Below are 21136 nucleotides of genomic sequence, written 5' to 3' on the forward strand. Positions count from 1 at the left end.
AGCCATGGGCACAGGAGAAGGGCGCTGGTCCACGGTCGCCGAGGACAGAGCCGCACCTACAGGGGAGGGGGCGAAGGGAGCACGCAGGCCTGCCACGTTCCCGGCCAGCGCTATATAGGAGGTAGTCGCCGCCGGGTAACCACCGAGAGCACCACAGAGAACCGCCGGTCCGGAGCCAAGGCCGCATCCCGGGGGAGGAAGAGCGCCACCGCGGCGCCCCTAGGGCCAGCCAACGCAGCCGAGAAGCCCTACCCCGTCCTCCCGAAATCCGGCGCCGGCAGCAGCAGGGGTGCTGGTGAAGGAAATATGCCCTAGAGGCAATAATAAAGTTATTATTTATTTCCTTATTTCATGATAAATGTTTATTATTCATGCTAGAATTGTATTAACCGGAAACTTAGTACATGTGTGAATACATAGACAAAACATAGTGTCACTAGTATGCCTCTACTTGACTAGCTCGTTGAATCAAAGATGGTTAAGTTTCCTAGCCATAGACATGAGTTGTCATTTGATTAACGGGATCACATCATTAGAGAATGATGTGATTGACTTGACCCATTCCGTTAGCTTAGCATTTGATCGTTTAGTATATTGCTATTGCTTTCTTCATGACTTATACATGTTCCTATGACTATGAGATTATGCAACTCCCGAATACCGGAGGAACACTTTGTGTGCTACCAAACGTCACAACGTAACTGGGTGATTATAAAAGTGCTCTACAGGTGTCTCCGATGGTGTTTGTTGGGTTGGCATAGATCGAGATTAGATTTGTCACTCCGATTGTCGGAGAGGTATCTCTGGGTCCTCTCGGTAATGCACATCACTATAAGCCTTGCAAGCAATGTGACTAATGAGTTAGTTGCGGGATGATGTATTACGGAACGAGTAAAGAGACTTGCCGGTAACGAGATTAAACTAGGTATTGAGATACCGACGATCGAATCTCGGGTAAGTAACATACCGATGACAAAGGAACAACGTATGTTGTTATGCGGTTTGACCGATAAAGATCTTCGTAGAATATGTAAGAACCAATATGAGCATCCAGGTTCCGCTATTGGTTATTGACCGGAGATGAGTCTCGGTCATGTCTACATAGTTCTCGAACCCGTAGGGTCCGCACGCTTAACGTTCGGTGACGATCAGTATTATGAGTTTATGTGTTTTGATGTACTGAAGATAGTTCGGAGTCCCGGATGAGATCGGGGATATGACGAGGAGTCTCGAAATGTTCGAGACTTAAAGATCAATATATTGGAAGGCTATATTCAGACATCGGAAAGGTTCTGAGTGGTTCAGGTATTTTTCGGAGTACCGGGGAGTTATGGGAATTCGTCCGGGGAGTCAATGGGCCTTAGTGGAAAGGAGAGGCAGCAGCCAGGAGGTGGCGCGCGCCCCTCCCAAGCCCAGTACGAATTGGACAAGGGGTTTGGGGCACGGCCCCTCTCTTCCTTCCTTCTCCCCTCCCTCTCCTTTCCCCCTTCTCCTAGTTGGACTAGGAAAGGAGGAAACCTACTCCTACTAGGAGTAGGAATCCTACTCCCTTGGCGCGCCCCTCCTAGGGCCGGCCTCCTCCTCCCTCCATCCTTTATATACGTGGGGAGGGGGCGCCCCATAGATACACAAGTTGATCAGTTGATCTTTTAGCCGTGTGCGGTGCCCCCCTCCACCATAATCCACCTCGGTAATATCATAACGGTGCTTAGGCGAAGCCCTGCGTCGGTAGCATCATCAACACCGTCATCACGCCGTCGTGCTGACGGAACTCTCCCGCGAAGCTCTGCTGGATCGTGAGTTCGTGGGACGTCACCGAGCTGAACGTGTGCAGAACTCAGAGGTGCCATGCGTTCGGTACTTGGATCGGTCGGATCGTGAAGACGTACGACTACATCAACCGCGTTGTCATAACGCTTCCGCTTACGGTCTATGAGGGTACGTGGACGACACTCTCCCCTCTCGTTGCTATGCATCACCATGATCTTGCGTGTGCGTAGGATTTTTTTTGAAATTACTACGTTCCCCAACAGTGGCATCCGAGCCAGGTTTATGCGTAGATGTTATATGCACGAGTAGAACACAAGTGAGTTGTGGGCGATACAAGTCATACTGCTTACCAGCATGTCATACTTTGGTTCGACGGTATTGTTGGATGAAGCGGCCCGGACCGACATTACGCGTACGCTTACGCGAGACTGGTTCTACTGACGTGCTTTGCACACAGGTGGCTGGCGGGTGTCAGTTTCTCCAACTTTAGTTGAACCGAGTGTGGCTACGCCCGGTTCTTGTGAAGGTTAAAACAACACTAACTTGACGAAATATGATTGTGGTTTTGATGCGTAGGTAAGAACGGTTCTTGCTCAGCCCGTAGCAGCCACGTAAAACTTGCAACAACAAAGTAGAGGACGTCTAACTTGTTTTTGCAGGGCATGTTGTGATGTGATATGGTCAAGGCATGATGCTATATTTTATTGTATGAGATGATCATGTTTTGTAACGAAGTTATCGGCAACTGGCAGGAGCCATATGGTTGTCACTTTATTGTATGCAATGCAATCGCCCTGTAATTGCTTTACTTTATCACTAAGCGGTAGCGATAGTCATAGAAACAATAGTTGGCGAGACGACAACGATGCTACGATGGAGATCAAGGTGTCGCGCCGGTAATGATGGTGATCATGGCGGTGCTTTGGAGATGGAGATCAGAGGCACAAGATGATGATGGCCATATCATATCACTTATATTGATTGCATGTGATGTTTATCCTTTATGCATCTTATTCTGCTTTGATTGACGGTAGCATTATAAGATGATCTCTCACTAAATTTCAAGGTATAAGTGTTCTCCCTGAGTATGAACCGTTGCGAAAGTTCGTCGTGCCGAGACACCACGTGATGATCGGGTGTGATAAGCTCTACGTTCAAATACAATGGGTGTAAGCCGGTTTTGCACATGCAGAATACTCGGGTTAAACTTGACGAGCCTAACATATGCATATACGGCCTCGGAACACTGAGACCGAAAGGTCGAGCGTGAATCATATTGTAGATATGATCAACATAGTGATGTTCACCATTGAAAACTACTCCGTCTCACGTGATGATCGGACATGGTTTAGTTGATATGGATCACGTGATCACTTAGATGATTAGAGGGATATCTATCTAAGTGTGAGTTCTTAAGTAATATGATTAATTGAACTTTAATTTATCATGAACTTAGTCCTGATAGTATTTGCATATCTATGTTGTAGATCAATAGCTCGCGTTTAGCCCCCCTGTTTTATTTTTTGATATGTTCCTAGAGAAAACTAAGTTGAAAGATGTTAGTAGCAATGATGAGGATTGGATCCGTGATCTGAGGATTATCCTCATTGCTGCACAGAAGAATTATGTCCTTGATGCACCGCTAGGCGAGAGACCAATTGCAGCAGCAAATGCAAACGTTATGAACGTTTGGCAAGCTCGATATGATGACTACTTGATAGTTTAGTGCACCATGCTTTACGGCTTAGAATCGGGACTTCAAAAATGTTTTGAACGCCACGGAGCATATAAGATGTTCCAAGAGTTGAAATTGGTATTTCATACTCATGCCCATGTCGAGAGGTATGAGACCTCTGACAGTACTTTGCCTACAAGATGGAGGAGAATAGCTCAACCAGTGAGCATGTGCTCAGATTGTCTGGGTACTACAATTGCTTGAATCAAGTGGGAGTTAATCTTCCAGATAAGATAGTAATTGACAAAGTTCTCTAGTCACTATCTCCAAGTTACTAGAACTTCGTGATGAACTATAATATCCAAGGGATGACGAAAGTAATTCCCGAGCTCTTCGCAATGCTGAAATCGACGAAGGTAAAAATCAAGAAAGAGCATCAAGTGTTGATGGTTAACAAGACCACTAGTTTCAAGTAAAGGGGCAAAGGGAAGAAAGGGGAACTTCAAGAAGAACAGCAAGCAAGTTGCTGCTCAAGTGAAAAAGCCCAAGTCTGGACCTAAGCCTGAAACTGAGTGCTTCTACTGCAAAGGGACTGGTCACTAGAAGCGGAACTGCCCCAAGTATTTGGTGGATAAGAAGGATGGCAAAGTGAACAAAGCTATATTTGATATACATGTTATTGATGTGTATTTTACTAGTGTTTATAGCAACCCCTCGGTATTTGATACTGGTTCAGTTGCTAAGAGTAGTAACTTGAAACGGGAGTTGCAGAATGAACAGAGACTAGTTAAAGGTGAAGTGACGATGTGTATTGGAAGTGGTTTCAAAGATTGATATGATCATCATCGCACACTCCCTATACTTTCGGGATTAGTGTTGAACCTAAAATAAATGTTATTTGGTGTTTGCGTTGAGCATGAATATGATTAGATCATATTTATTGCAATACGGTTATTCATTTAAGTTAGAGAATAATTGTTGTTCTGTTTACATGAATAAAACCTTCTATGGTCATACACCCAATGAAAATGTTTTGTTGGATCTCGATCGTAGTGATACACATATTCATGATATTGAAGCCAAAAGATGCAAAGTTAATAATGATAGTGCAACTTATTTGTGGCACTGCTGTTTAGGTCATATTGGCGTAAAGCGCATGAAGAAACTCCATGCTGATGGACTTTTGGAATCACTTGATGCTTGTGAACCACGCGTCATGGGCAAGATGACTAAGACTCCATTCTCCGGAACAATGGAGCGAGCAACTGACTTATTGGAAATAATACATACTGGTGAATGTGGTCCGATGAGTATTAAGGCTCACGGCAAGTATCATTATTTTCTGACCTTCACAGATGATTTGAGCAGATATGGGTATATCTACTTGATGAAACACAAGTCTGAAACATTTGAAAAGTTCAAAGAATTTCAGAGTGAAGTGGAGAATCATCGTAACAAGAAAATAAAAGTTTCTACGATATGATTGCAGAGGTAAAATATTTGAGTTACGAGTTTGGCCTTCAGTTAAAACAATGTGAAATAGTTTCACTACTCACGCCACCTGGAACACCACAGTATAATGGTGTGTCCGGACGTCGTAACCGTACTTTATTAGATATGGTGCGATCTAAGATGTCTCTTACCGATCTACCACTATCGTTTTGGGGTTATGCATTGGAGACAGCTACATTCACGTTAAATAGGGCACCATCTAAATCCGTGGAGATGACACCGTATGAACTGTGGTTTAGCAATAAACCTAAGCTGTCGTTTCTTAAAAGTTTGGAGTTGTGATTCTTATGTGAAAAAGATTTCAACCTGATAAGCTCGAACCCAAATCGCAGAAATGCGTCTTCATAGGATACCCAAAGGAGACTGTTGGTTACACCTTCTAATCACAGATCCGAAGGAAAAATATACGTTGCTAAGAATGGATCCTTTCTAGAGAAGGATTTTCTCTCGAAAGAAGTGAGTGGGAGGAAAGTAGAGCTTGATGAGGTAACTGTACCTGCTCCCTTATTGGAAAGTAGTTCATCACAGAAATCTGTTCCTGTGACTCCTACACCAATTAGTGAGGAAGCTAATGATGATGATCATGTAACTTCAGATCAAGTTACTACCGAACCTCGTAGGTCAACCAGAGTGAGATCCGCACCAGAGTGGTACGGTAATCCTGTTCTGGAGGTCATGTTACTTCACCATGACGAACCTACGAACTATGAGGAAGCGATGATGAGCCCAGATTCCGCGAAATGGCTTGAGGCCATGAAATCTGAGATGGGATCCATGTATGAGAACAAAGTGTGGACTTTGGTTGACTTGCTCGATGATCGGCATGTTGGGGAACGTAGTAATTTCAAAAAAAATCCTACGCACACGCAAGATCATGATGATGCATAGCAACGAGAGGGGAGAGTGTGTCCACGTACCCTCGTAGACCAAAAGCGGAAGCGTTAGCACAATGCGGTTGATGTAGTCGTACGTCTTCACGATCCGAACGATCAAGTACCGAAAGCACGACACCTCCGAGTTCAGCACACGTTCAACTCGATGACGTCCCTCGAACTCCGATCCAGCCGAGCTTTGAGGGAGAGTTCCGTCAGCACGACGGCGTGGTGACGATGATGATGTTCTACCGACGCAGGGCTTCGCCTAAGCACCGCTATGATATTATCGAGGTGGATTATGGTGGAGGGGGGCACCGCACATGGCTAATAGATCCAAGGGATCAATTGTTGTGTCTATGGGGTGCCCCCCCTCCGTATATAACGGAGGGGAGGAGAGGGCCGGCCAGGAGGAGGAGGCGCGCCCAAGGGGGGAGTCCTACTCCCACTGGGAGTAGGACTCCTCCTTTTCCTATTCGGAGAGGGAGAGGGAAGGAAGAGGAAGAAGGGAGGAAGGAAAGGGGGGGCCGGCCCCCTTCCCAATTCAGATTGGGCTTGGGGGGGAGCGCCCCCTCCCTTGCTCCTTTCCCCTCCTTTCCACTAAAGCCCATTAAGGCCCATATACCTCCCGGGGGGTTCCGGTAACCTCCCGGTGCTCCGGTATTATCCCGATCTCACCCGGAACCATTCAAGTGTCCAAATATAGTCGTCCAATATATCGATCTTTATGTCTCGACCATTTCGAGACTCCTCGTCATGTTTGTGATCTCATCCGGGACTCCGAACTACCTTCGGTACATCAAAACACATAAACTCATAATATAACCGTCATCGAACTTTAAGCGTGCGGACCCTACGGGTTCGAGAACTATGTAGACATGACCGAGACACGTCTCCGGTCAATAACCATTAGCGGAACCTGGATGCTCATATTGGCTCCCACATATTCTATGAAGATCTTTATCGGTCAAACCGCATAACAACATACTTTGTTCCCTTTGTCATCGGTATGTTACTTGCCCGAGATTCGATCGTCGGTATCTCAATACCTAGTTCAATCTCGTTATCGGCAAGTCTCTTTACTCGTTCCTTAGTACATCATCCCGCAACTAACTCGTTAGTTGCAATGCTTATATTGATGCGCATTACTGAGTGGGCCCAGAGATACCTCTCCGATAATCGGAGGGACAAATCCTAATCTCGAAATATGCCAACCCAACAAGTACCTTCGGAGACACCTGTAGAGTACCTTTATAATCACCCAGTTACGTTGTGACGTTTGGTACCACACAAATTGTTCCTCCGGTAAACGGGAGTTGCATAATCTCATAGTCATAGGAACATGTATAAGTCATGAAGAAAGCAATAGCAGAATACTAAACGATCAAGTGCTAAGCTAATGGAATGGGTCAAGTCAATCACATTATTCTCCTAATGATGTGATCCCGTTAATCAAATGACAACTCTTTGTCCATGGCTAGGAAACATAACCATCTTTGATCAACGAGCTAGTCTAGTAGAGGCATACTAGTGACACTCTGTTTGTCTATGTATTCACACATGTATCATGTTTCCGGTTAATACAATTCTAGCATGAATAATAAACATTTATCATGATATAAGGAAATAAATAATAAATTTATTATTGCCTCTAGGGCATATTTCCTTCAGTCTCCCACTTGCACTAGAGTCAATAATCTAGCTCACATCGCCATGTGATTTAACAACAATAGTTCACATCACCATGTGATTAACACCCATAGTTCACATCGCTATGTGACCAACACTCAAAGGGTTTACTAGAGTCAGTAATCTAGTTCACATCGTTTATGTGATTTAACACCCAAAGAGTACTAAGGTGTGATCATGTGTTGCCTGTGAGAGAAGTTTAGTCAACGGGTCTGCCAAATTCAGATCCGTATGTATTAAGCAAATTTCTATGTCAACAATGCTCTGCACGGAGCTACTCTAGCTAATTGCTCCCACTTTCAATATGTATCCAGATTGAGACTTAGAGTCATCTGGATTAGTGTCAAAACTTGCATCGACGTAACCCATTATGACGAACCTTTTGTCACCTCCATAATCGAGAAACATATCCTTATTCTACTAAGGATAATTTTGACCGTTGTCCAGTGATCTACTCCTAGATCACTATTGTAATCCCTTGCTAAACTCAGTGTAGGGTATACAATAGATCTGGTACACAACATGGCATACTTTATAGAACCTATGGCTGAGGCATAGGGAAGGCCTTTCATTCTCTTTCTATCTTCTGCCGTGGTCGGGCTTTGAGTCTTACTCAACTTCACACCTTGCAATACATGCAAGAACTCTTTCTTTGACTGTTCCATTTTGAACTACTTCAAAAACTTGTCAAGGTATGTGTCGGTGTCAAAACTGGCGGATCTCGGGTAGGGGGTCCCGAACTGTGCATCTAAGGTCGATGGTAACAGGAGACTGGGGACACGATGTTTACCCAGGTTCGGGCCCTCTCTATGGAGGTAATACCCTACTTCCTGCTTGATTGATCTTGCTGAATATGAGTATTACAAGAGTTGATCTACCACGAGATCATAATGGCTAAACCCTAGAAGTCTAGCCTATGAGATTATGATTGTTGTAATTATCTATCGACTAGCCTGGCCCTGGTTTATATAATGCACCACAGGCCTAGGATAACAAGAGTCCTAGCCGAATACGCCGGTGGGGAGGAGTCCTTGTCTTGATCACCAAGTCTTGTGGAATCTTCCTTATATGCGGCAACTGTCCGAACTGGCCCATGAGTATACGGCCATGGGGGTCCTCGGCCCAATCTAACTGATCGGGGGATGACGTGGTGAGTACCCCCTAGTCCAAGACACCGTCCGTAGCCCCCTGAACCGGTCTTCAAGTGGGGGACGCTCCTCGATTCTTCCGAACTGTTCTTCATCTTCGGTCGTCGCTCTTGAAAACTGGTTCAACAAATCTGCTCATCTTCGATCTTGAGGATCGTCGAAGTAAATGCGAAGAGTTTACACGTCGGGTATCCGAGGAGCCCCTTTAAGTTCTCGGCCTTTATCAATGCCTTGTTATTTTTATGCCACACCTCGGGTTTGAAGTTGTTCCCGGGCGGCAGTGTCCTCTTGCGTCTGAGCTCCAACGCCGAACTGCATTCGGGGTGTCTTTTGCAGCCGAGCGCCAACGCCGGTCTGCTTCCGAGCTCCAACGCCGGAATGTATCCGAGCTCCAACGCCGGACTGTGTCCAAGCTCCAACGCCGGACTGTATCCTATTGGAAATATGCCCTAGAGGCAATAATAAAATGGTTATTATTGTATTTCCTTGTTCATGATAATTGTCTGTTGTTCATGCTATAATTGTATTAACTGGAAACCGTAATACATGTGTGAATACATAGACCACAACATGTCCCTAGTAAGCCTCTAGTTGACTAGCTCGTTGATCAATAGATGGTTATGGTTTCCTGACCATGGACATTGGATGTCATTGATAACGGGATCACATCATTAGGAGAATGATGTGATGGACAAGACCCAATCCTAAGCATAGCACAAGATCGTGTAGTTCGTTTGCTAAGAGCTTTTCTAATGTCAAGTATCGTTTCCTTAGACCATGAGATTGTGCAACTCCCGGATACCGTAGGAATGCTTTGGGTGTACCAAACGTCACAACGTAACTGGGTGGCTATAAAGGTGCACTACAAGTATCTCCAAAAGTGTCTGTTGGGTTGGCACGAATCGAGACTGGGATTTGTCACTCCGTATGATGGAGAGGTATCTCTGGGCCCACTCGGTAATGCATCATCATAATGAGCTCAATGTGACTAATGAGTCAGCCACGGGATCATGCGTTACGGAACGAGTAAAGTGACTTGCCAGTAACGAGATTGAACGAGGTATTGGGATACCGACGATCGAATCTCGGGCAAGTAACATACCGATTGACAAAGGGAATTGAATACGGGATTGATTGAATCCCCGACATCGTGGTTCATCCGATGAGATCATCGTGGAACATGTGGGAGCCAATATGGGTATCCAGATCCCGCTATTGGTTATTGGCCGGAGAGGTGTCTCGGTCATGTCTGCATGGTTCCCGAACCCGTAGGGTCTACACACTTAAGGTTCGGTGACGCTAGAGTTGTTATGGGAAATAGTATGTGGTTACCGAAGGTTGTTCGGAGTCCCGGATGAGATCCCGGACATGACGAGGAGCTCTGGAATGGTCTGGAGGTGAAGATCGATATATTGGACGAAGGGTATTGGAGTCCGGAAGTGTTCCGGGGTACAAGGCTATGGCCAGCATGACCGAAAGGTGTTTCGGGAGCCCCGACAAGTGTTGGAGGGCCTCATGGGCCAAAGGGGAAGGGGCAAACCAGCCCACTAAGGGGTGGTGCGCCCCCCACACCCTTTCCCATGTTACTTGGGGAGGTGGGGCGCCTCCACCTGGCTTGGGAGGCAAGCCTCCACCTGCTTGGCTTGGGGGGCAAGTCTCCCTAGGATTTTCCCTAGGGAGATCCAATCTGCTTGGCCGCCGCCCCCTAGGGGAAACCCTAGGGCGCCTCCCCCTCTCCCCTTGACCCTATATATAGTGGAGGGGTGGGAGGGCAGCCGCACCTCTTCCCTGGCGCAGCCCTCCCTCCTCCTACACCTCCTCCTCCTCCATAGTGCTTGGCGAAGCCCTGCTGGAGAACCACGAGCTCCACCACCACCACACCATCGTGCTGCTGGAGTTCTCCCTCAACTTCTCCTCTCCCCTTGCTGGATCAAGAAGGAGGAGACATCCCCGGGCTGTACGTGTGTTGAACACGGAGGCGCCTCATGTTCGGCGCTAGATCGGATCTTCCGCGATTTGAATCGCCGCGAGTACGACTCCATCAACCGCGTTCTTGTAACACTTCCGCTTAGCAATCTTCAAGGGTATGAAGATGCACTCCCTCTCTCTCGTTGCTAGCATCTCCTAGATTGATCTTGGTGACACGTAGGAAAATTTTGAATTATTGCTACGTAACCCAACAATGGCATCATGAGCTAGGTCTATGCGTAGATTCTATGCACGAGTAGAACACAAAGTAGTTGTGGGCGATGATTTGTCCAATTTGCTTGCCGTTACTAGTCTTATCTTGATTCGGCGGCATTGTGGGATGAAGCGGCCCGGGTCGACCTTACACGTACACTTACGTGAGACAGGTTCCACCGACTGACATGCACTTGATGCATAAGGTGGCTAGCGGGTGTCTGTCTCTCCCACTTTAGTTGGATCGGATTCGATGAAGAGGGTCCTTATGAAGGGTAAATAGAAATTGGCATATCACCGTTGTGGCTTTTGCATAGGTAAGAAACGTTCTTGCTAGAAACCCATAGCAGCCACGTAAAACATGCAACAACAATTAGAGGACGTCTAACTTGTTTTTGCAGGGTATGCTATGTGATGTGATATGGCCAAAAGGATGTGATGAATGATATATGTGATGTATGAAATTGATCATGTTCTTGTAATAGGAATCACGACTTGCATGTCGATGAGTATGACAACCGGCAGGAGCCATAGGAGTTGTCTTAATTTATTGTATGACCTGCGTGTCAATGAAAAACGCCATGTAATTACTTTACTTTATTGCTAACCGTTAACCATAGTAGTAGAAGTAATAGTTGGCGAGACAACTTCATGAAGACACGATGATGGAGATCATGGTGTCATGCCGGTGACGAAGGTGATCATGCCGCGCCTCAAAGATGGAGATCAAAGGCGCAAGATGATATTGGCCATATCATGTCACTTTATGATTTGCATGTGATGTTTGTCATGTTTACATCTTATTTCCTTAGAACGACGGTAGCATAAATAAGATGATCCCTCACTAAAATTTCAAGAGATGTGTTCCCCCTAACTGTGCACCGTTGCGAAGGTTCGTTGTTTCGAAGCACCACGTGATGATCGGGTGTGATAGATTCTAACGTTTGCATACAACGGGTGTAAGCCAGATTTACACATGCGAAACACTTAGGTTGACTTGACGAGCCTAGCATGTACAGACATGGCCTCGGAACACGGAATACCGAAAGGTCGAACATGAGTCGTATAGCAGATACGATCAACATGAAGATGTTCACCGATGATGACTAGTCCGTCTCACGTGATGATCGGACACGGCCTAGTTGACTCGGATCATGTATCACTTAGATGACTAGAGGGATGTCTCACTCAGTGGGAGTTCATTAAAAAAATTGATTAGATGAACTTAATTATCATGAACATAGTCAAAAGGTCTTTGCAAATTATGTCGTAGCTTACGCTTTAGTTCTACTAAGATATGTTCCTAGAGAAAATTTAGTTGAAAGTTGATAGTAGCAATTATGCGGACTGGGTCCGTAAACTGAGGATTGTCCTCATTGCTGCACAGAAGACTTATGTCCTTAATGCACCACTCGATGTGCTGAACCTCGAGCGTCGTTTGTGGATGTTGCGAACATCTGACATACACGTTTTGATGACTACGTGATAGTTCAGTGCGTAATGTTAAAACGGTATAGAATTGAGGCACCGAAGACGTTTTTGAAACGTCGCAGAACATATGAGATGTTCCAAAGACTGAAATTGGGATTTCAGACTAGTGCCCATGTCAAGAGGTATGAGACCTCTGACAAGTTTCTTAAGCCTGCAAACTAAGGGAGAAAAGCTCAATCGTTGAGCATGTGCTCAGATTGTCGAAGTACTACAATCGCCTGAATCGAGTGGGAGTTAATCTTCCAGATGAGATAGGGATCCATAGTCACTGCCACCAAGCTATTAGAGCTTCGTGATGAACTATAACATATCAAGGATAGACATGATGATCCTTGAGCAACTCGCGATGTTTGACACCGCGAAAGTAGAAATCAAGAAGGAGCATCAATTGTTGATGGTTAGTAAAACCACTAGTTTCTAGAAGGGCAAGGGCAAAAGGGACACTTCATGAAACAGCAAATCATTTGCTGCTCTAGTGAAGAATCCCAAGGTCGAACCCAAACCCGAGACTAAGTGCTTCTGTAATGAGGGAAACGGTCACTGAAGCAGGACTACCCTAGATACTTGGTAGATGAGAAGGCAGGCAAGATCGACAAAAGTATATTGGATATACATTATATGAATGTGTACTTTACTAGTACTCCTAGCAGCACCAGGGTATTGGATACCGGTTCGGTTGCTAAGTGTTAGTAACTCGAAATAAAAGCTGCGGAATAAATGGAGACTGGCTAAAGGTGAGATGACGATAAGTGTTGGAAGTGTTTCCAAGGTTGATGTGATCAAGCATCGCATGCTCCCTCTACCATCGAGATTGATATTAAACCTAAATAATTGTTATTTGGTGTTTACGTTGAGCATAGATGAAAGATCATGGATGTCGCCTAGAGGGGGGGGGGTGAATAGGCGCTTTAAAATAATTACGGTTTAGGCTTGAACAAATGCGGAATAAACCTAGCGGTTAATTTGACAAGCACAAAACCTACAGCAACTAGGCTCACCTATGTGCACCAACGACTTATGCTTAGCAAGATAAACAACTAAGTGATAGAAAGATATATGACAAGAAACAATATGGCTATCACAAAGTAAAGTGCATACGTAAAGGGTTTGGGTAAGAGATAACCGAGACACGCGGAGACGACGATGTATCCCGAAGTTCACACCCTTGCGGATGCTAATCTCTGTTTGGAGCGGTGTGGAGGCACAATGCTCCCCAAGAAGCCACTAGGGCCACCGTAATCTCCTCACGCCCTCGCACAATGCAAGATGCCGTGATTCCACTAAGGGACCCTTGAGGGCGGTCACCGAACCCGTACAAATGGCAACCCTTGGGGGCGGTCACCGAACCCGTACACTTTGGCAACCCTTGGGGGCGGTCACCGGTACCCGTCAAATTGCTCGGGGCGATCTCCACAACCTAATTGGAGACCCCGACGCTTGCCCGGAGCTTTACACCACAATGATTGAGCTCCGAACACCACCAACCGTCTAGGGCGCCCAAGCACCCAAGAGGAACAAGCTCAAAGGCACCAAGCACCCAAGAGTAATAAGCTTCTCAACTTGTAACTTCCACGTATCACCGTGGAGAACTCAAACCGATGCACCAAATGCAATGGCAAGGGCATACGGAGTGCCCAAGTCCTTCTCTCTCAAATCCCACCGAAGCAACTAATGCTAGGGAGGAAAATGAGAGGAAGAACAAGAAGGAGAACACCAAGAACTCCAAGATCTAGATCCAATGGGTTCCCCTCACATAGAGGAGAAAGTGATTGGTGGAAATGTGGATCTAGATCTCCTCTCTCTTTTCCCTCAAAAACTAGCAAGAATCCATGGAGGGATTGAGAGTTAGCAAGCTCGAAGAAGGTCAACAATGGGGGAAGAACACGAGCTCAAAGGATAAGGTTCATTGGGGAAGAAGACCCCCTTTTATAGAAGGGGAAAAATCCAACCGTTATGTGCTCAGCCCGCACACGAGCGGTACTACCGCTCCACGAGCGGTACTACCGCTCTGGCAGAAGAAGCAGGGAAAAGGAGCAACCAAACATGAACCTTGGGGCGGTAGTACCGCTTATAAGCGGTACTACCGTGCACCCCAGCGGTACTACCACTGGAGGAGCAGAACACAGGACCAAAAATGCAGTAGCGGTACTACCGCCCGACCGGAGCTGTACTACCGCTTACAGGCGGTACTACCGCCCATCGGGGCGGTACTACCGCTTATAGGCGGAACTGCCGTGCCTTACTGCCGTGCAACTACTGCAAAACTCGACACGAAAAATGCAAGGCCCAAAATCGAGGCGGTACCAGCGCAGAACCGTAGCCGTACTACCGCTTATGGCCATAGGCGGTACTACCGCTTTGGACAGCGGTACTACCGCTTGGGGCGATAAGCGGTACTGCCGCTCTGGCCGCGGTACTACCGTAGGGAGAAAACCAGAACTGCCATAACTTCTTCATATGAGCTCCGAATTGAGCAAACTCAAGCTTGTTGGATACAAGACGATGAGTAGCATCAAAACAGCGACATATGGAATAGATTCAATGCATAACCCCAAAACGATAGTGGTAAATTGGTAAGAGACATCATATATTGCACCATATCTAATAAAGTGCGGTTATGATGTTCGGACACACCATTATGCTGTGGTATTCCAGGTGGCATGAGTTTGTGAAACTATTCCACATTGTTTTAATTGAAGGCCAAACTCGTAACTCAAACATTCTCCTCCACGATCAGATCGTAGAAATTTTATTTTCTTGTTACGATGATTTTCCACTTCACTCTGAAATTCTTTGAACTTTTCAAATGTTTCAGACTTATGTTTCATCAAGTAGATATACCCATATCTGCTCAAATCATCTGTGAAGGTCAGAAAATAATGATACCCTCCGTGAGCCTCAACACTCATGGGACTGCATACATCAGTATGTATTATTTCCAACAAGTCTGTTGCTCGCGCCATTGTTCCGAAGAACGGAGTCTTAGTCATCTTGCCCATGAGGCATGGTTCGCAAGCATCAAATGATTCATAATCAAGTGATTCCAAAAGCCCATCAACATGGACTTTCTTCATGCGCTTTACACCAATATGACCTAAATGGCAGTGCCACAAATAATTTGCACTATCATTATTAACTTTGCATCTTTTGGCTTCAATATTATGAATATGTGTATCACTACGATCGACATCCAACAAACCATTTTTGTTGTTGTGTATGACCATAAAAGGTTTTATTCATGTAAACAGAACAACAATTGTTCTCTAACTTAAATGAATAACCGTAGTGCAATAAACATGATCAAATCATATTCATGCTCAACGCAAACACCAAATAACACTTATTTAGGTTCAACACTTATCCCGAAAATATAGGGATCGAGTGTGCGATGATGATCATATCAATCTTGGAACCACTTCCAACACACATCATCACTTCACCCTTAACTAGTCTCTATTCATTCTGCAACTCCCGATTCGAGTTACTAATCTTAGCAACTGAACTAGTATCAAATACTGAGGGGTTGCTATAAACACTAGTAAAGTACACATCAATAACATGTATATCAAATATACCTTTGTTTACTTTGCCATCCTTTTTATCCGCCAAATACTTGGGGTAGTTCCGCTTCCAGCGACCAGTCCCTTTGCAGTAGAAGCACTTAGTCTTAGGCTTAGGTCCAGACTTGGGCTTCTTCACTTGAGCAGCAACTTGCTTGCCATTCTTCTTGAAGTTCCCCTTCTTCCCTTTGCCCTTCTCTTGAAACTAGTGGTCTTGTCAACCATCAACACATGATGCTTTTCTTGATTTCTACCTTCGTCGATTTCAGCATCACGAAGAGCTTGGGAATCGTTTCCGTTATCCCTTGCATATTATAGTTCATCACGAAGTTCTACTAACTTGGTGATGGTGACTTAGAGAATTCTGTCAATCACTATTTTATCTGGAAGATTAACTCCCACTTGATTCAAGTGATTGTAGTACTCAGATAATCTGAGCACATGCTCACTTCTTGAGCTATTCTCCTCCATCTTTTAGCTATAGAACTTGTTGGAGACTTCATATCTCTCAACTCGGGTATTTGCTTGAAATATTAACTTCAACTCCTGGAACATCTCATATGGTCCATGACGTTCAAAACGTCTTTGAAGTCCCGATTCTAAGCCGTTAAGCATGGTGCACTAAACTATCAAGTAGTCATCATATTGAGCTAGCCAAACGTTCATAACGTCTGCATCTGCTCCTGCAATAGGTCTGTCACCTAGCAGTGCATCAAGGACATAATTCTTCTGTGCAGCAATGAGGTTAATCCTCAGATCACGGACCAAGTCCGCATCATTGCTACTAACATTTTTCAACTTAGTTTTCTCTAGGAACATATCAAAATATAAACGGGGAGCAGCAACGTGAGCTATTGATCTACAACATAGATATGCTAATACTACCAAGACTAAGTGAAGTTCAATTAATCAAATTACTTAAGAACTCCCACTTAGATAGACATCCCTCTAATCATCTAAGTGACCACGTGATCCAAATCAACTAAACCATGTCCGATCATCACGTGAGATGGAGTAGTTTTCAATGGTGAACATCACTATGTTGATCATATCTACTATATGATTCACGCTCGACCTTTCGGTCTCAGTGTTCCGAGGCCATATCTACATATGCTAGGCTCGTCAAGTTTAACCTAAGTATTCCGCGTGTGCAACTGTTTTGCACCCGTTGTATTTGAACGTAGAGCCTATCACACCCGATCATCACTTGGTGTCTCAGCACGAAGAACTTTCGCAACGGTGCATACTTAGGGAGAACACTTATACCTTGAAATTTAGTGAGAGATCATCTTATAATGCTACCGTCGATCTAAGCAAAATAAGATGCATAAAAGATAAACATCACATGCAATCAATATAAGTGATATGATATGGCCATCATCATCTTGTGCTTGTGATCTCCATCTCCGAAGCACCGTTATGATCACCATCGTCACCGGCGCGACACCTTGATCTCCATCGTAGCATCGTTGTCGTCTCACCAACTATTGCTTCTACGACCATCGCTACCGCTCAGTGATAAAGTAAAGCATTACAGGGCGATTGCATTGCATACAATAAAGCGACATCCATATGGCTCCTGCCAGTTGCCGATAACTCGGTTACAAAACATGATCATCTCATACAATAAAATATAGCATCATGCCTTGACCATATCACATCACAACATGCCCTGCAAAAACAAGTTAGACGTCCTCTACTTTGTTGTTGCAAGTTTTACGTGGCTCCTACGGGCTAAGCAAGAACCGTTCTTACCTACGCATCAAAACAACAATGATAGTTCGTCAAGTTAGTGCTGTTTTAACCTTCACAAGGACCGGGCGTAGCCATACTTGGTTCAACTAAAGTTGGAGAAACTGACACCCGCCAGCCACCTGTGTGCAAAGCACGTCGGTAGAACCAGTATCGCGTAAGCGTACGCGTAATGTCGGTCCGGGCCGCTTCATCCAACAATACCGCCGAACCAAAGTATGACATGCTGGTAAGCAGTATGACTTGTATCGCCCACAACTCACTTGTGTTCTACTCGTGCATATAACATCAACGCATAAAACCAGGCTCGGATGTCATTGTTGGGGAACGTAGTAATTTCAAAAAAATTCCTACGCACACGCAAGATCATGATGATGCATAGCAACGAGAGGGGAGAGTGTGTCCACGTACCCTCGTAGACCGAAAGCGGAAGCATTAGCACAACGCGGTTGATGTAGTCGTGCGTCTTCATGATCCGACCGGTCAAGTACCGAACGCACGGCACCTCCGAGTTCAGCACACGTTCAACTCGATGACGTCCCTCGAATTCCAATCCAGCCGAGCTTTGAGGGAGAGTTTCGTCAGCACGACGGCGTGGTGACGATGATGATGTCCTACCGACGCAGGGCTTCGCCTAAGCACCGCTACGATATTATCGAGGTGGATTATGGTGGAGGGGGGCACCGCACACGGCTAATAGATCCAAGGGATCAATTGTTGTGTCTATGGGGTGCCCCCTCCTCCGTATATAAAGGAGGGGAGGAGAGGGCCGGCCAGGAGGAGGAGGCGCGCCCAAGGGGGGAGTCCTACTCCCACCGGGAGTAGGACTCCTCCTTTTCCTATTTGGAGAGGGAGAGGGAAGGAAGAGGAAGGAGGGAGGAAGGAAAGCGGGGCCGGCCCCCTTCCCAATTCGGATTGGGCTTGGGGGGCGCCCCCTCCCTTGCTCCTTTCCCCTCCTTTCAACTAAAGCCCATTAAGGCCCATATACCTCCCGGGGGGTTCCGATAACCTCCCGGTGCTCCGGTATTATCCCGATCTCACCCGGAACCATTCCGGTGTCCAAATATAGTCGTCCAATATATCGATCTTTATGTCTCGACCATTTCGAGACTCCTCGTCATGTCCGTGATCACATCCGGGACTCCGAACTACCTTCGGTACATCAAAACACATAAACTCATAATATAACCGTCAGCGAACTTTAAGCGTGCGGACCCTACGGGTTCGAGAACTATGTAGACATGACCGAGACACGTCTCCGGTCAATAACCAATAGCGGAACCTAGATGCTCATATTGGCTCCCACATATTCTACGAAGATCTTTATCGGTCAAACCGCATAACAACATACGTTGTTCCTTTGTCATCGGTATGTTACTTGCCCGAGATTCGATCGTCGGTATCTCAATACCTAGTTCAATCTCGTTATCGGCAAGTCTCTTTACTCGTTCCGTAGTACATCATCCCGCAACTAACTCAGTAGTTGCAATGCTTGCAAGGCTTATATTGATGTGCATTACCGAGTGGGCCCAGAGATACCTCTCCGACAATCGGAGTGACAAATCCTAATCTCGAAATACGCCAACCCAACAAGTACCTTCGGAGACACCTGTAGAGTACCTTTATAATCACCCAGTTACGTTGTGACGTTTGGTAGCACACAAAGTGTTCCTCCGGTAAACAGGAGTTGCATAATCTCATAGTCATAGGAACATGTATAAGTCATGAAGAAAGCAATAGCAGAATACTAAACGATCAAGTACTAAGCTAACGGAATGGGTCAAGTCAATCACATTATTCTCATAATGATGTGATCCCGTTAATCAAATGAATACTCTTTGTCCATGGCTAGGAAACATAACCATCTTTGATCAATGAGCTAGTCTAGTAGAGGCATACTAGTGACACTCTGTTTGTCTATGTATTCACACATGTGTCATGTTTCCGGTTAATACAATTCTAGCATGAATAATAAACATTTATCATGATATAAGGAAATAAATAATAACTTTATTATTGCCTCTAGGGCATATTTCCTTCACGGCAAGCCATAGAAAAAAATGGATCTTCAAGAGGAAGACGGACGCTGATAGTAGTGTTACTATCTACAAAGCTAGACTTGTCGAAAAAGGTTTTTGACAAAGTTCAAGGTGTTGACTACGATGAGATTTTCTCACTCGTAGCGATGCTTAAGTCTGTCCGAATCATGTTAGCAAATTGCCACATTTTATGAAATCTGGCAAATGGATGTCAAAACTACATTCCTTATTGGATTTCTTAAAGAAGAGTTGAATGTGATGCAACCAGAAGGTTTTGTCGATCCTAAAAGGTGCTGACAAAGTGTGCAAAGCTCCAGCGATCCATCTATGGACTGGTGCAAGCATCTCGGAGTTGGAATATACGCTTTGATGAGTTGATCAAAGCATATAGTTTTATACATGTTCCTATGACTATGAGATTATGCAACTCCCGAATATCGGAGGAACACTTTGTGTGCTACCAAACGTCACAACGTAACTAGGTGATTATAAAGTGCTCCATAGGTGTCTTCGATGGTGTTTGTTGGGTTGGCATAGATCGAGATTAGGATTTGTCACTCCGATTGTCGGAGAGGTATCTCTGGGCCCTCTCGGTAATGCACATCACTATAAGCCTTGCAAGCAATGTGACTAATGAGTTAGTTGCGGGATGATGTATTACGGAATGAGTAAAGAGACTTGCCGGTAACGAGATTGAACTAGGTATTGAGATACCGACGATCGAATCTCGGGTAAGTAGCATACCGATGACAAAGGGAACAACGTATGTTGTTATGCGGTTTGACCGATAAAGATCTTCGTAGAATATGTAGGAACCAATATGAGCATCCAGGTTCCGCTATTGGTTATTAACCAGAGATGAGTCTCGGTCATGTCTACATAGTTCTCGAACCCGTAGGGTCCGCACGCTTAACGTTCGGTTACGTCGGTAGCATCATCAACACCGTCATCACGTCGTCGTGCTGACGGAACTCTCGCGAAGCTCTGCTGGATCATGAGTTCGTGGGACGTCACCGAGCTGAACGTGTGTAGAACTCAGAGGTGCCGTGCGTTCGGTACTTGGATCGGTCGGATCGTGAAGACGTACGACTACATCAACCGCATTGTCATAACGCTTCCGCTTACGGTCTACGAGGGTACGTGGACGACACTCTCCCCTCTCGTTGCTATGCATCACCATGATCTTACGTGTGCGTAGGAATTTTTTTGAAATTACTACGTTCCCCAACAGCTAGCGGCCACCCCAGATCTGGCGCGGGAGAAGGAGGGGGCGAGGATGCGCCGGTGACCAGGCAGGGAGCTGCCGGAGCCATGTGAGGGGGGGGGGGGGTTGCACGCCGGCGCAAGGACGCCGCGAAAGCCATCGGGGGAAGGGGAAGGCGGTTGTGAGGCAGCCAGCCGAGGCACCCCACCGCCACCTTCCTGGGAGCCGGTGCGGCTTCGCCGG

Source organism: Triticum aestivum, chromosome 5D, assembly GCF_018294505.1.
Source record: "Triticum aestivum cultivar Chinese Spring chromosome 5D, IWGSC CS RefSeq v2.1, whole genome shotgun sequence".
In the NCBI taxonomy this organism is placed as follows: domain Eukaryota; kingdom Viridiplantae; phylum Streptophyta; class Magnoliopsida; order Poales; family Poaceae; genus Triticum; species Triticum aestivum.